General features: G+C 43.0%; 1 long non-coding RNA gene across 1 annotated transcript; it reads left to right on the forward strand.

Annotated features, from left to right (window-relative positions):
- Window positions 1-7,073: 7,073 nt before the first annotated feature.
- On the forward strand, window positions 7,074-15,398 carry LOC112256462. Its single transcript, XR_002954415.2, has 3 exons — window positions 7,074-7,488; window positions 7,931-7,999; window positions 8,341-15,398. It is a non-coding gene; the product is annotated as an uncharacterized LOC112256462 (long non-coding RNA).
- Window positions 15,399-17,239: the final 1,841 nt, after the last annotated feature.

Genomic DNA, 17,239 nt, shown 5'->3' on the forward strand with positions numbered 1-17,239 from the left:
CCCTCCAGTCAGCACTGACAATGGTATGCTACTTCCTCAACATCAAATAGCAATTACAGGCGTGCACAGAACTGAGGTTCCACAAGAACTGTCACCGATCAAATAATTTCAAATGCCCATCCCTAGTGTTCAGTGCACCAACCATACTGTAATTGTATAGTTTCAGGAATTGAAGACACAAAAGAGACTGACTGTTCAGGCTGTTTATGTATTCCTGAAAAGATTTATGCAATATATTGTGTACAGTTACCAATTCTTATTGGTTGTGCATATGCCTTTGGAAATACATCTACTTTACAGTTCCACATTCTGATTGGTGTTGTGATTGCCCTTGGAAATACATTTTGGTTTGATTGGTAAATGTGTTCATGAAAAGGTTCACTCATTTGACTGTACTGTGTACAGTTTCCTATTCTGATCATTGTCATGTAAGCCTTTGGGGAAAAAATGACATTTTTTTGGTAAACCCCAGAGCTCAAGATCTAATAAACCATTTGCTTCATCAAATTCCATCGAGGCCAACACTCAAGTGTACCAGAGCCCAAGAACAGACTCCAGTTAGTTGAAACTCATGGTACTTTTTCAACTCTTGGGGAAAAAGCTAATCACAAACTGTACAGTTTGTAGGCCTACCAGACTGCAAAAACATTTACCAAGCTGGATGGTTTGGTTTCAATGGCGTTTGGGGTTTTATAACTAGCCACAATCCCTCAGTGGTTTTGGCCAAAAGATCGTAAACAATCAAGATTAAGATGAATAATATTATAATATCATTGTTTTCTTATTCCTTTTCATCTCGCCGACTATGATTGGTTTGTGTTCCCTAATCTGCTGACGACACCGTCGATGAGATCATCAGGTTTAATTGTCATTTGGATTCAAATGTGTTAGACAAACAATTACTGTTGATTTTAATAAGCTTGATGACAGTTTGAAGTATTTTCATACAATCAAAATATGAGCAACTCTATCAAACTACCGCTCAAAGTCTCAGACTGTGTTTTGTCTGATTTGATGTTTATCAGTTGTCCTCCACCAAACAGCATCTTCAAAAGGAAACACATAAATATGCTCACACTAACATATGACTTGAAAACGCTGATGAATATTTGTGAGACATACAACAAAAAAAGAGACACACACACACACACAAATATTTATAGGGCTATAAATGCTGGTAACCCCACCCCACACCAAATCTAATGACAAAACTATAAAATCACATCAACAAATAACCTTAATCGTTGCATTGTCATCTCTCTTATCAAAATTAAGACAACAAATACATACATTTAGTCAAAAACATTTGTATTATCCCATAAAATTATCTGTACTCCTAATTTTTGGTAACCATTCTTATTTTTCTTTGCGACTCGACTGCAATTACCCCGCGACCCGGACTTACAGTTGAAGTCGGAAGTTTACATACACCTTAGCCAACTACATTTCAACTCTGTTTTTTCACAATTCCTGATACTTAATCGTAGTAAAAATTCACTGTCTTAGGTCAGTTAGGATAGCCACTTTATTTTAAGAATGTGAAATGTCAGAATAATAGTAGAGAGAAAGGTATATTTCAGCTTTTATTTCTTTCATCACATTCCCAGTGGGTCAGAAGTTTACATACACTCAATTAGTATTTGGTAGCATTGCCTTTCAATTGTTTAACTTGGGTCAAATGTTTCAGGTAGCCTTCCACAAGCGTCCCCCAATAACTTGTGCGAATTTTGGCCCATTCCTCCTGACAGAGCTGGTATAACTGAGTAAGGTTTGTAGGCCTCCTTGCTTGCAAAAGCTTTTTCAGTTCTGCCCACACATTTTCTAATGGATTGAGGTCAGGGCTTTGTGATGGCCACTCCAATATGTTGACTTTGTTGTCCTTAAGCCATTTTGCCACAACTTTGGAAGTATGCTTGGGGTCGTTGTCCATTTGGAAGACCCATTTGCGACCAAGCTCTAACTTCCTGACTGATGTCTTGAGATGTTGCTTCAATTTATCCACGTAAATTTCCATCCTCATGGTGCCATCTATTTTGTGAAGGGCACCAGCACCCTCACAACATGATGCTGCCACCCCTGTGCTTCACTTAGAATGGTGTTCTTCGGCTTGCAAGCGTCCCCATTCTTCCTCCAAACACAACGATGGTCATTATGGCCAAACAGTTCTATTTTCGTTTCATCAGACCAGAGGACATTTCTCCAAAAAGTACAATCTTTGTCCCCCTGTGCAGTTGCAAACTGTATTCTGGCTTTTTTATGGTGGTTTTGGGGCAGTGGCTTCTTCCTTGCTGAGCGGCCTTTCAGGTTATGTCAATATAGGACTCGTTTTACTGTGGATATAGATACTTTTGTAACGGTTTCCTCCAGCATCTTCAAAAGGTCCTTTGCTGTTGTTCTGGGATTGATTTGCACTTTTCGCACAAAAGTATGTTCATCTATAGGAGACATCTCAGCGTCTCCTTCCTGAGCGGTATGACAGCTGCGTGGTCCCATGGTGAGTATACTTGCGTACTATTGTTTGTACAGATGAACGTGGTACCTACAGGTGTTTGGAAATGGCTCCCAAGGATGAACCAGACTTATGGAGGTCTACAATTCTTTCTGAGGTTATGGCTGATTTATTTTGATTTTCTCATGATTTCAAGCAAAGAGGCACTGCGTTTTGAAGGGAGGCCTTGAAATACATCCACAGGTACACCTCCAATTGACTCAAATTATGCTAATTAGCCTATCAGAAGCTTCTAAAGCCATGACCTAATCTTCTGGAATTTTCCAAGCAGTTTAAAGGCACAGTCTACTTAGTCTATGTAAACTTCTGACCCACTGGATTTGTGATAGAGTGAATTATAAGTGAAATAATCTGTCTGAAAACAATTGTTGGAAAAATGATTTGTGTCATGCACAAAGTAGATGTCCTAACCGACTTGCCAAAACTATAGTTTGTTAACAAGAAATTTGTGGGGTGGTTGAAAGTTTTAATGACTCCAACCTAAGTGTATGTAAACTTCCGACTTCAACTGTATGTGGTACATTTTCACAACTCTTAAGGACAAAAATCTAAACACATCATCAAAATGACTCATATTTCTAAGTTCAACAAACAAATTAACAAAGTACCTTGTTCACTCTTTCAATTTGGATACATATACAATCTAAGTATTTGCTTTTAACATGCAATATTCACTTTATTTTTCGCATGATTTTCTTGTAATTTGTTAAAATAAAAATAACTATAAAATAAACAACCTGCTCAAAACTGCTAAATACTGAAACAAAATTATGTAGTGCCTAGTTACTGTAACGTGTATAGTTTGAAAACTGCTGAACACTACATTTCAATATTTTTACCTCAGAAATTTATCAATTTGACATACATTTATTGGTACACCCAAATTATTTATTATATATATATATATATATATATATTGATGTGGCTTTAAATACCACATCATCATTCTCCATCTGCTTAAATAGGACAACTTGGAAAGAGTCACTATGTGCTACCATTTGGAATTATAGTAGTAAAATGTACTGCTGAAATACCTGATTTGTTTAAAACAATATATTCAATGTGTGTCAGTGCACATACTGTACCTCCTGCCCCTGTCTTACTGTGGTTCCGGCCATGCCGCTGGAACATTAGGGGCTGCATCCCCCCTCCCATCTGCCCCCGCCCTGAAGTCTCCAGGCTGCGGGCTCCGACAGGCAGCGTTGCCGTGGTGATGGATGACTGTGCGCTGAGTTTCAGTGTCAGAGTGTTGCTCGGTTGCTACCTGCCGTGTGTGTCCCTGTCTCAGCCTCACAGTCAGGTCAACGCTCCTCTTCTCTGCCTTTACTTAGAGAGTCCCACTTTACAGGGAGCAGAATACCTTGTTTAGTTTAGTTTATTATGGTCCCCATTAGCTGTTGCACATGCAGCAGCTGCTCTTCCTGGTTTGACATGCGTCAACGAATGGTGATTGTTTGCAGGTGATACCTGTTGGAGTGGGGCGGGGTTTTGCCTTTAGAGCACTCCAACCTGTACACGGATAAAATAAATCAGCTAAACACTGGGCATTTAAAGCCAAAACCCCACCCCACTCCAACACGTAGCACTTGCAAACAATCACCATTAGTTGACGCATGTCAAATGACGAAGAAAGAGAGGAAGTACAGTATACAGAGGTAGACGGTGGAGTTCAGAACAACAAAGCTGGGTAGAGGAATGTAAGAGAGGGTTGCAATTAAGGGAGCGATGCTGGTAATGCTTTCTTCAGATTGTCCCAAGTAGATGGTTTGTAGATTGTTTGTAGATGTTCAGTAGATGTTCAATAACTGTGAACAACATTTCAACTAACTATCCACTAACCCTAACCCTTACCCTAAACCTTACTCTCAACCTAACTCTAACTGAAACCTTAGCAAGTAGTTGCTTATCAACAGATAGTTTGTTGATAGTATGACCATCTGTAGATCATCTATATGGGACTGTCCAAATAGTGGGACTGCTACCTATGAGGAAGCCAGGGTCTCTGGGGAAAAAAGAGGGTTTGGAGTTGACGTGTGTCTGGCACAGCATCCATCACAGGGCCTCATTAATTAGGGCGAGCCGCCCCGCTGTCGACGACGTCCGGTGAAATTCTGGTGAGAACGCAATTCAAATAAATAATCATAAAAAATATGGATATTAAACATTTAGGTACATACAAGTGTCTTATGTCAGTTAAAAGCTTACATTCTTGTTAATCTAACTGCACTGTCCGATTTACAATAGGCTTTACAGCGAAAGCATGCCATGTGATTGTTTGAGAACGGTGGCCCACCAAAATATTTTTCCACCGGCACATGCTTCATAAAATCACAAATAGCGATGAAATATTCACTTACTTTTTGAAAATCTTCCTCTGATTTGCAATCCAAAGGGTTCCAGCTACAACATGTAGTGGCGTTTTGTTAGATATAATCCTGCTTTATATCCCAAAAAGTCAGTTTAGTTGGCGCCATCGATTTGAGTAATCCATGCAGAGAAAGGAATCCAAAAAGCTACCGCTAAACTTTGTTAAAACAAGTCAAAATACATTTCTATTCAATTCTCAGGTACCCTAAAATGTATTTAAACTATAATATTTCATACGGAAAGAAGTACGTTCAATAGGAAAACGATTTTAGCAGGTGCGCATCCTCTTTATCTCATGCACAGACTGATTTCCATCTCTGAGTCCCAATACTAAAACTCAGAATTCTCCCTTGTTTTGGAGGAAACAAGCCTGAAACCTTGAATAAAGAGTGTTGACATCTAGTGGAAGTCATAGGAATTGCAATCTGGGAGCTGCATTTGGATATGCCCCCATACTTTCCATTGTAAGAGCATGGGCTCTTTCAAAAAAATAACTATCTGGTTGGTTTTTCTTTGGATTTTCTCCTACCATATCTATTGTGTTATAGGCTCATATGTTAGTTTAACATTTCTACAAACTTCAAAGTGTTTTCTATCCAATGTTACCAATTATATGCATATCCTGGCTTCTGGGCCTGAGTAACAGGCAGTTTACTTTGGGCACATCAGTCAGACAGGAAGTGGAGAAAAATAAACCCTAGCCTGAAGAAGTTTTAAGTTCCATAGCGGTACATACTGGCACTCGCACACACACAGACATGCACGCACGCACACAGACACACACACAGACAGACACACACACACATGGGCCATCATGACAAAGAGACACTTTGTCAGCCATCTTCCTCAGCCAATCTTCCAACCTTCATCAACTCAATTAGCTATTCCCAAGGTGCTGAGGATCACAGACCTGAATGGAGATACATGTAAACTTTTGTCTGTCTACATGATGCTACAGTTCAGTGACATGCCTCAATTCACTGAGGAGCAAGTCACATGGGGCAAATTAAGGGGATGGTATAAATATACAGCATGCTAACCCCTACCACTCTCATTGGTTTACACTCCATGGTGTTAATGCTGAGATGTAACCAATGAGGCAAGCAAACAGTTTTGATTGTTGATTCTCTGGCACCATACATAAACAATTTTCTAGGTATCCGCCCAATTTTGGTTTTGGGATCCTGGTACTCTCATGACACAAGAGTTTTGAGTTAAGGTCATCTCTCCTTGACTGTAAAGCATTTTAGGTTTCAATTATGGGCTCCCGAGTAGTGCAGCGGTCTAAGGCATTGCATCTCAGTACAAGAGATGTCACTACAGTCCCTGGTTTGAATCCAGGCTGCATCACATCTGGCTGTGTTAGGGCGGCACAAAATTGGCCCAGCGTTGTCCGGGTTTGGCCGGGGTAGGCCATCATTGTAAATAATAATTTGTTCTTAACTGACTTGCCTAGTTAAATAAAGATTACATGGTCTACTCCAATGGCTTATGACTGCCAAGTTAAGGCTATACCAAAGCCCAATGGCTCCCTCTGCCTTCCTTTGCAGGCACTCTCATTCTCTCTCTCTCTCTCTCTCTCTCTCTCTCTCTCCCCTGTTGCTCTGCTAGTATGGTCCCGGGGGATGACGTCACCAGCGGTAGGGGGACAGCCAGCACCATTCCTGGTCACCATCAGGCCTAGAGTGTGGGGAGGGCACAGCAATATGACCCACGGGCGCCCACGCGAAAGCAGGCAAATGCCACACATGCCTTCTGCTGCCAGGTTAGAAAACACCGCCACCCCTTCTGGACTATATATCCCAATCTCTGTGGTTTTACACTCTGCATAGTCAGACTTGAGATTCATTTTTTTATGCTTTATTGACTTAAAGGATAGTATAGGATGTATCTACTTCCCCAGAGTCAGATGAACTCGTGGATACCATTGTTATGTCTCTGCATCCAGTATGAAGGAAGTTAGAGGTAGTTTCGCGGACCAATGATAACTAGCATTAGAGCAATTACTTGAAGTCTGTAGGGACAGCTAATATGCTATCTATTTCCATGGTTAGCAATTGCGCTGACGCTATTTAGCAACTTCCTTTAAACTACACACAGAGACAAAAATGGAATCCACGAGTTCATAGGACTTGTGGAAAGTAGATAGAAGGGGTTAATTGCCAAAATCCTGAACTATCCCTGTAAATCCATATTAAGTCAACTTATCTCAAGTCTGAATAGTGAATGTGGTTAAATGTAGTAGAGTTAAAATGGTTATTCCATCAAATTTCAAATTATTAGAATAGTACACAATGCAGAACAGAACAACCAGGTTGAGGGTCAGTGAACAAAGCCCGCAAACAGGAATATTCCAAGTTCAGACAGAAGGGGGGAGTCAGATCGCTATGATCACCAGGAACTTTACTTTTGGTGTCTATTTTTAATTGTTGCGCTACTGGTGCTGCCTGTTGAAGTTAGGTAGGGAACTACAGTAGCTGAATGATGTTAACATCTTCGGGTTTTGTTTCATTAAATGTATTTTATTTCATCTGGGTGCTTGCGTCACCTACTAACACCCTGGTACTACCCGTTGCTCCCGTTCTCCTGGAGCCCAAAACACAGAGAGAAAGGTATGTGTTGCAGATTACTCCTTTGTAGAAGTCCATAACGTGAAATATCCCAAAGTTAATGCTGTATATATTGTATATATTGTTATAAGGGAGTGTGAGACTATTGAATCATGTAACCTTCAGAGTTTTATTGTTGTTATTAATATAGTTTACAGAGTGCTAAAAGTGCTGCTGTTGCTAGCTAGCATGCCGTTTTGTGATGCAGACGGTTAGCTGAGCTGCCGGCTGGTGCTGGCGTTGCATTATGGGAGATGTAGTTTGGTCCTCTACGGTCTAAATGGAATAGAGGCGATTTCACGTTGTAACTTTATGTTGTTTATGTTGCAGTGTTTTTGTACATGAGTTGTTGTATTTTGGTACTGTCAACACTGAAAGCACCTAGCAATGTATTGGAGATGTGAGACAGGATATGTGTTTTACCTTTCTTCATACTCCTGTGTAGAACAACTTGTCAGATGATGCATTGGAGACTGATGTTTTCCTGTCCTGTCTTTTCACAATACTATTGCAGGTATGGTTCTATTGTCTAATAATTAAGATGATACATTCCTTCTATTAGGGACTGGTTATTATTTTATAGTATACATTATGGCTTTTTGTATGAGTGTGAGTCTAAGAAAACACTGAGAGAGAAAGAACAACTTGTCAGCCGGTGAGTTGGAGACTGATGTGTTCCTGTCCTGTCTTTTCACAATACTATTGTGATACTACGTGCTTCTACACCTGCATTGCTTGCTGTTTGGGGTTTTAGGCTGGGTTTCTGTACAGCACTTTGAGATATCAGCTGATGTACGAAGGGCTATATAAATAAATTTGATTTGATTTGATTTGATTTGATTTGATTTATTGCAGATCAACATAAAAGCCTAAAAGACAGCCGTGGTGTCGCTCTTCATTTCTTGGTCAGAGACTGTTACGTTGATGCTGTTGACACCGGATCACTGGTTGCTGCGGAAAAAGGAGGAGGTCAAAAGGGGGGTGAAAAAAGAAGCGGATCAACAGATCAGCTGCAGCAGATCGCCGGGGGACCCCTACACAGAACTGGATCAACATCACACGTTTAGAACATTTGAGGGCAAGGTGAACTTTGGACAATATGTTGCGTACACCTCAGTTGTATGAGATTACAGAACAGGAGAGAGAAGACATATCAGGTGTTGGTGATAACAATGTACATGTTACTCCGGTTGGTGTTACTGTGAGAGGTCCACAAGGTATTGCCACTGGGGTGGGGCGGGGGGCTCAGTTGGCCAGTATGGTGGAACATAGTGCTAGAGCCAGTCCTCTTAGATACCCAGCAGTCGATACTAGAGTGCCAAGTGTTATCAGTAGCCAACCAGAGCATGTTAGCAGTAGCCAATCAGGTAAGGATAACAGTGAAGAGTCCCAGAAAGCCTAGTAGGGGGTGAAAATGAAAACCGAACCCAATTGCAAGCCATAGCAGAGTTAGTCAAACAACTGGGCAGTGAAATAGGAAATCAATTGCCGCTAGTCTAGCAGGGGCTGGTGCAAGCACTCCCCCTCCCCAACCAATAGTTGAAATACCTGATTGGTCAAAGGTCAACCTAATTCTGAAGTCAGACGTCAGAGAACCACCCCACTTCCGGGGTGATCGCACAGACCGGTGCACAGTGACTGAATGGCAAGAACTTATGCAAGCTTACTTGAAAAAGAAGGGATGCAGTATATCAGAACAGGGGCAAGAGATACAGGATAGACATTTGGGGCGGGCTAAAGACATAGTCAGAATTGGGCTCCGTGGAAACCCTCTCGTTAACATAAGCAGAGACCCTGAAGCCATATACAATATCTTGAGGCAGCACTTTGGAGAAGCAATCTCATCCACAATTGCATTAGGATACTTCTATGAAACCTTTCCAAGACAGTCGGAGAGCTGCTTGGATTATTGGGTTAGACTGAACAAAGCAATTGACCTTGCCAATGAATGCTTGCAAAGACAGGGAAAAAGAGTGGATGATCCAGGTCATGAGGTGACCATGATGTTTGTTAAGCACTGCCCTGATCCAGCACTGCATGCCACTCTTAGGTGCATGCCTATTGAAAATTGGACCGTTGGGAGATTTGCAGGCAATGATTGACAGCCATCACAGAGACAAACAGTCAGCCAGACACAGGGCGCAAAGTACTGCCAAGGTAGAAGTTGTGATGACCCCCAATGCTTGATGTATGACTCAACCAGAAGCAGTCGGTCAAGATAATTCAGCCACGCCCACTAACAGTGATCAGGCTCCATTGAACAAAGTGATTTCTCTCCTGGAAAAGCTCCTGTCAACCCAGGAACAGAATCAAAGGAGAACTTCGGCCAGAACGCCACAAACTAATACAGCTGCTGGTCCCTGTAGAATTTGTAAGGCCTCAGACCATTCAACTCAGTCACACTGCCTTAAGGAGGGCTTATGCTTCAAGTGTCACAGGACAGGCCACAGAGGCTTTGAATGTCCAGCAAGAAAACAAGTTGGAGAGGCAACTGCCGAGGCTCCCCCTGGGCCCGCTAAACTAACATGCTCACTCCAAGAGGGGGGCAGTGTGGGCGAACATGTTACACCCCCGCAGAACATCACGGATATAAGGACTGGAAACACAATGAAAACCGAGGCGATTTATCCGAAAATAGAGAGTATTGACAGTCTTTTCTATGATCCAGTAATGGTGCAAGAAATTGTAGAACTTCAAGCTCTGATAGATAGTGGGTCTATGACCTGTTCGTTGAGTGAGTCAGCTGAAGACACACTTCTGAGATGTAATGTAATGAGTCTAGAAAGCCAACTCAAGTAGTTCTTGTAGGCTGCGGGGGCAACCAGGCACAGCCTAAGTATGAATATGACTTGAACATTGATCTTTTAGATTGCAAGATGGCAGTGTCTGTTTTAGTTGTACCTGGACAGACAGACAATATGATAGTTGGATCGAACGCCATAAAACACATAATGCAACGGGTTAAGAAAACAAAGTGGTATTGGGACAGCCTCTCCAAACCTGCCAAAGGAGATTCACATGGACTTTTACTCAGCATGCTAGCCAACGTGAACCGCTGGCACGGTGACAAAATACCAGACAAAGTGGGAACTGTAATGCTCAAGCAGAGTGTGACTCTCATGTCTCAACATGAACATTTGGTCTGGGGAAAACTGAAAGAAAAGGTGCCGCTATCAGTTGCTAGTACTGTAGTCATAGAGGCCACTACAGCACGATCTGCACCAAGAAGTGTACTAGTAGGACGCACTGTATGTCCTTTGAGGGGTGACAAGTGGGTCCCCATGAAAGGGATCAACATGTTGGACCACCCTATTGTTCTCCAAGTTGGCTGATGTTCACCCATGCCTAGCCCTAGAAGACCTAGAGCTCTATTCCAGCCATGCTGAGAACCCCAGTAAGGTCCAGTCTGCTCTTCAGAATGTCACCCAAGCTGGGAAAGAATGTTCAGTTAGTGGAAAAGGGACAAAGGAGTATCTACAAAAGTTGGAAGAGTTGGGCTTAACAGAAGATGACAGAGTCCTGTGAAGTGTCTGATATGTGGAAAGGAAAACTAGTGGGCCTTATTGCTCAGTATGAAGGCATCTTCTCCAGGGACCGACTTGACTGTGGAGAAGCAAAGAACGTCATCCACCGTATCCGACTCAAAGATGAAAAGCCTTTCAGCCTGCCGTACAGGAGGGTCTCTCCATCCGACTACCAGAAACTGAAGCAGACGTTGGAGGTAATGGAGGAGTGGGGAATCATCCGAAAGTCCAGTAGTGAGTGGGCCTCCCCCTTGTCCTGGTTTGGAAGTGATTTCAGATGGTTGAACCAAAGGACACCGTAAAGATGCATACCCATTGCCCCATCAAGCCGATGCTCTCGCTGATTTTGGAGGGAACTGCTTCTTCAGTACTATGGATTTGACTTCGGGATTCTACAACATCCCCATACATGAAGCTGACCGCAATTACACAGCGTGCACAACACCCACAGGTTCATTTGAGTACAACAGAATGGCTCAGGGGTTATGTAACAGCCCAGCAACATTCGCCAGAATGATGACCTCGATCTTCGGCGATCAGAACTACTTGTCCCTCCTGTGCTACTTGGATGATCTCCTGGTTTTCGGGAAGAGTGAGCAGGAAGCCCTGGACCGTCTTGAAATGGTGTTCTCCCGCCTTAAGGAACACAACCTGAAGCTAGCTCAAAAAAAATGTTACCTCAGAAAATCTGTCAAGGTTTTAGGCCATTTTCCATCAGGTCAGCTGCTGTGATGTCGTTGATTGCAGACACTTTTCCTGGGTCGGTTGCAATGCCCTCTGCCGTGACGATATGGCCTAAAAACTTGACAGATTTTCAGAGGAGGTAACATTTTTTTTGAGCTAGCTTCAGGTTCTGCCTGTTTATTGCAATCCACCACATGAGTGCACAAAAACTCAGTAGGGTAGTTATTGGTTTTGTAACACCATTGCTTAAAAACCTAAGCCCTCCAGTTTGGTTCTAGTCTTCAGAGGATTGTTATAATTGAGTTTCTCATAATTACTAAGGAGCTAATGCATCTTAAATGGCCTCTAAATCAAGGGTAAATATTATTTTGGACACCTTCCACCTATACTGATTGTGTGCTTTGGGCTTGAAGGAGCTCCCTTATTACTATGTATAAGAGATTGGTATTTGTGTGTGAGTGTGTGTGTGTGTGTGTGTTACCATGTTTGTTTTACCGTGTATGTGTTTATTAGTGTTCTTGTTTCAGTGCACATGTCTACTGTTGATGTGTGTTGTTGGCAAGAGCGAAACCGACAGAGAAAACCAGACAGCTACTTGCAAGAGAATAAAGGATGAATAAAACAAGAGACAAAGAAGGAGGAGAAATGACATATCCCGTGAGATCGCTCCCCCTCCCTCTCTCTCTCCCTTCCTCCCTCCCAATTTGTCTCTCCCTCCTTCGCTTTCTACTGTACATTGAATCCTTCCCTCCTTCACTCCCATCCCAAGTCTGTCCAGGACTACCGCTCTAATCCGGGAGTATGCCAAGGGGAACAACCAGGCCTGCTGGTCTGCTTTTATTCTCCATATTACAACCGGGCCTGCTGGCCTACTCTGCCTACTCAGAAGCCATGAGCGTGCTGGGAAACATAGGCTTTCCACCTGGCATACAGGTTGACACTCTTCTCCTTCTCTCCCAACACATGAATGAATTGGAGGCTGATTTGCCCCGAGGAGAAACAGTGAGGAGACAGCAAGTTTGTGTTGCAAATGGCACCCTATTCCCTATGTAGTGCACTACATTTGACCAGGGCCCATAGGACTTGGTCAAAAGTAGTGTATTACATAGGGAATAGGGTGCCATTTGTGACAAAGTTCCCAGTATATCTCCAGGGGCGACTCCCTGTATGCTCTCCCACATGAAAGATACAAACTCTGTATGTGTACGTGCACATGAACAACTACATATACCACGTTGCAGGTGTACCATAGCCACAACCCATAGCCAGTTGCAATAAGCTAACAGAGAGCTTTACCTAGATCCACAGATGCCAAACAGTCTTCCTCCCCTTGGCCAGCTAAACAATATTTTTTTTGTCATTTTTATCTCTTGCTAATTAATCCCCTACTTATTGAAAGAAGTCAGAGTAGGATTACCCCATGTAAACAGGAAGTGAGTTGGACTAGAACAGCTGGGTCCATTTTAGCAGGTCCTCTTCTCCTCACTCCTCCTCCCCCTATCCTCTCCTACTATGTGAAACGCAACTGCCCGTATCCGATGCCCAGGGTCTGGGAGTGACGAGAGCGATGAGAGTATCAAGAGCGACGAGAGCGATAACAGCCTGTGTTAACTGCGTACAATGTTGGGCGATGAAACAACGGAAGCCACTAATTTTCAATTGAAGAAGCGAAGTGGGCAGGAGACCATTGGACAATGCGAGCATGGGCAAGGGATCGTGAAAAGGGTGTGAGCTGAACGTTATGCAAATACTCAGCATGATTGACCAATCTAAGTTCACTATAGCTTCCAAACCCTACTTGGCTATTGATACCTACCTGTCGGCTTGATAGCAACAACATGGTGAGCCACTCTGGACGAAGCATGGCTAGGCAATGCAAGAGCCACGAAAGTGAAAAGAGCGATAAGAGTGACAAGAGCGACGGGAGCATGATGCTGTCTTCGTGGCCTTCTCTCTTTGCGCGCTGTCATGTCTTCTTATTCATTTGGATTCGAAGCCCCCTCTCTCTCTTGCCTGTTGTGAAATTGCTCTCTGGAGACAAGGGTCTCCGAGATTAAATCAGGTGTTGTTCTATTTTTCCTGTCAAGCTGCTTTAGATTGTAGAATTCGCCCGGCGGAGGGATTGCATTGACTCAAGCAGAGATCTCTGTTGATGTGCCAGGTTTGACAAATAGCCTTTGGTCAAGAGGCAACAGCAGTGTATTATATGAGTTTGTTTCAAACAGTAAGAAGTTTATTTTGTTACTTTCATTGTTTTGTTTGTCACCTATGCTCTCTATCGCCCACACCTCTGTTTATTGAGAATAACAATTGTATGTTCGTGTGTTTATGTGTTATTATTATTATTACTACTGCTACACGCTATTGGTGTATGCTGAGCCCAACTGACAGCCATGCAACACGGTCAAGCATCTTGTGTATGTGTGGGGTGAGTGAAGGGGTGTGAGTGTGTGGTGGGTTTTGTGTGTGTGTGTGTGTGTGTGCGCGCGGCCAAGACATTATACAAACACACATACACACCACTATTCTAGCCACAACAAGCTGTCAGAGCCCTTACGTCTCTCTGCAGTCTCTTTTAATTAGATCTTAATTGCCTGATTAACTCTGTCCATCGATGAGAGAGGGGAGACAGAGAGGGAGAGCAAAAACAGCTGAGGAATCGAGAGAGCGAGGCGGAGCGATGGAGGATGTATAGAGACATACGTACATAGACAATTCAACTTCAAAGAGTGGGTCAGTTCCAAAAGGAGTGAGAAGTCTAGGGCCATAATAAAGCATAACGCGGTTAAAGATATGACCGCTGTTTCCATGATGGATACCCTGGAATTCCATCCATGTTAACCTCTGACCCCTAGCCTCAGGATGCCATTTTGGTTGTACAGTACATGATGAAACACATCATTACTCAGTTGTTTTTGCTCTGGCCTCAATTGTAGTATTACACACACACACACTAAACCCCCCCACACACTCACACCCCTCCACTCACCCCACACACACACAAGATGTTTGACCCTGTTGCTTAACTGTCAGTTGGGCTCAACGTACACCAATAGTGTGTAGTAGTAGTAATAATAATAAAATTGGTTGGTTGGTGTTTATATTTGTCCTGTTAGTTATTTAGCAAATTCCAACTCCCCCTGACACACCCTCAGAGAGTGGGGTCACAGCCAGGGTCAGCCATTATCAACGGCGACCCTGGAGCAATTAGGGTTAAGTGCCTTGCTCAAGGGTACATCAACTGATTTGTCAGCCTTGTCAGCTCTGGGATTCAAACTAGCAACCGTTGTTGTTACTGGCCCAATACTCTAACCGCTAGGCTACATTCCACCCTATTCATGCAGTTCCCTGTGTGAATGTGAATGTGAGCCAACAGATCCAGCTGTGCCATCCAGCCATGAGAGACCAAGTAATCCCCACTTTATTTTGATCTCTCTTTTGAACGTTTTCAATGAAAGGCCTTCAAAAGAAGACATCTAATTGATAGATGCTACTAAGTGCAGGCCTAGAGCATAGGTCTCTGTTTTCTTAGTGTTTTGTCAGTACAGGTAAGATATATTTTCTTATTTAAAATGTATTAAGTTCTGTCCTTGAGATGTTCTTGTCTGTTAATATTGTATATTAGGTCATGTTTTATGTTTTGCGTGGACCCCAGGAAGAGTAGCTGCTGCAATAGCAACAGCTAATGTGGATCTGAATAAAATAACAAATAACAAACAAATCTCATTTCTTTCCATTGTATCTGTGGGGTGCTGTCATAGTGTCATAGTGTACATGCTGCATGCGCAGTGGGAGGATGGGAGTGAAGTATTCATGTGGGAACTCCCTCTTTGCTAGCAGAGATGATACAGTAATGTACCTCCCTTTTACCTCTCCTCTCTCTCTCACTCACACACACACACACACACACACACACACACACACACACACACACCTACCTCTCTACCACCCAGCCCTAGATAGATACTTTCAACATCACCCACCCCACAACGTGCTGTAAGACTAACGAACAGGTTGTTTTTATTGAATTGTGTGTGTGTGTGCACGTGTGTGTGCGTGTTTGAGAGAGAGTGCGAGAGACTACAGTTTATTTGTAAGATGATGTCATGCAGACAATAAAATGCATTTAAAAAATCAAACATACATTTGCAACAATAACATAGCGATCTATGAGAGTGTCAAACTGGGATTGCCAGGATTATTTATGAAGCATTTATATCATTATTTCAGTACTCAAAGAAAGCCGACAGATTCCATCCAAGAAATGCAGCTGGGATGAGAAGAAGATTAAGGGAGGGTTTTCTTGGCTTCTTTTGTGGTTTTGATTTGTATTGGCCAATATTGGATGCTTTCTTAGCTGGAATGCCTTTCCCCACCTCTTTTCTTCCTCTCTTTCCTCCCTCCCTCGCTCCCTCTATCTGTGTATTTGTGTGTGTGTGTGTGTGTGTGTGTGTGTGTGTGTGTGTATGTTTGTGTGTGTGCGCGAGCCAGTGGAGCGCACTATAGAGACCTCCTGTCTGTCACAATTGCACATGTTTCCCATTAATGTGACAAACACACTTGACATCCCATTTCCCCACACGCAACACCAAATGGATTAAGGGAAGTTGATATCCCGCCTTTGCCGAGCAGCGCATACATGATACAGTCCCATCTGGGGTCCCAGAGGAGCGGCAGCGGCTGCCACCGCCACAATCCAAGATGGCTGAAATGCTTGACTGGCACCTGATTCCATCCCGAGTGAAGGGCAGCGTCAAAGGGGGCAGGAATGCGGTGTGACACTCTTTATTAGGCCGACCAGACGTTTCGGTGCGTGACATGTGCTGTTTGTTGACATGAGACAATGTCTTGGGAATGTGGACATGTGGTGTAAGAAAGTTCTGAGCTCCACCTAGTACTGTACTGTATGTTGCTCTGAGTGTGTGTGTGTGTGCGTGCACGCTCGTGCGTGCGTTGTCACTGCTCTACTATTACTGATGTCAGTGATGGCTCTTTGTTGCTCGTGAAGGTCGAGGTGGGCTGCTGTAGCTGTGGATGGTAGTTAGCTGTTGATGGTAGTGGTGGGAATATCTCAGAAGCATTCAGTTGCTGCCATCTACTGATTGAAATGGCGACCTGCATATTTCTGCTCTAGTTGCTGCTCTTCTGACTCAGTAATGTGTCAGTCACATCCTGTGACCACATCACTTATTGGTACTGGTGAGTAGCTTGTAGCATTGAATGGCAAAAGATGATGCAGTTTACATGTAAAGGATATTTGATTTAGCTTCTTGAACATAGATGTACTTAAATGCCAAACTGTTTCTAATCTACTGAACACAGACAGTGGGTGGTTAGAAGGTATAATTTCTTAGGGATTTAAAATTGAGCTCTATCATGTCAATACAACATAAGGCCCTAAAGCCAATCTTCTGAGTGTAGGCCTATATGGCTGCATTTACACAGGCAGCCCAATTCTAATCGTTTGCCATTATTGGTCTTATGACAAATTAGAGCATTTGGCAATAATTGGGCAAAATATCAGCATTTGGCTGTGAACAACTGCA

Source organism: Oncorhynchus tshawytscha, linkage group LG08, assembly GCF_018296145.1.
Source record: "Oncorhynchus tshawytscha isolate Ot180627B linkage group LG08, Otsh_v2.0, whole genome shotgun sequence".
Lineage (NCBI taxonomy): Eukaryota > Metazoa > Chordata > Actinopteri > Salmoniformes > Salmonidae > Oncorhynchus > Oncorhynchus tshawytscha.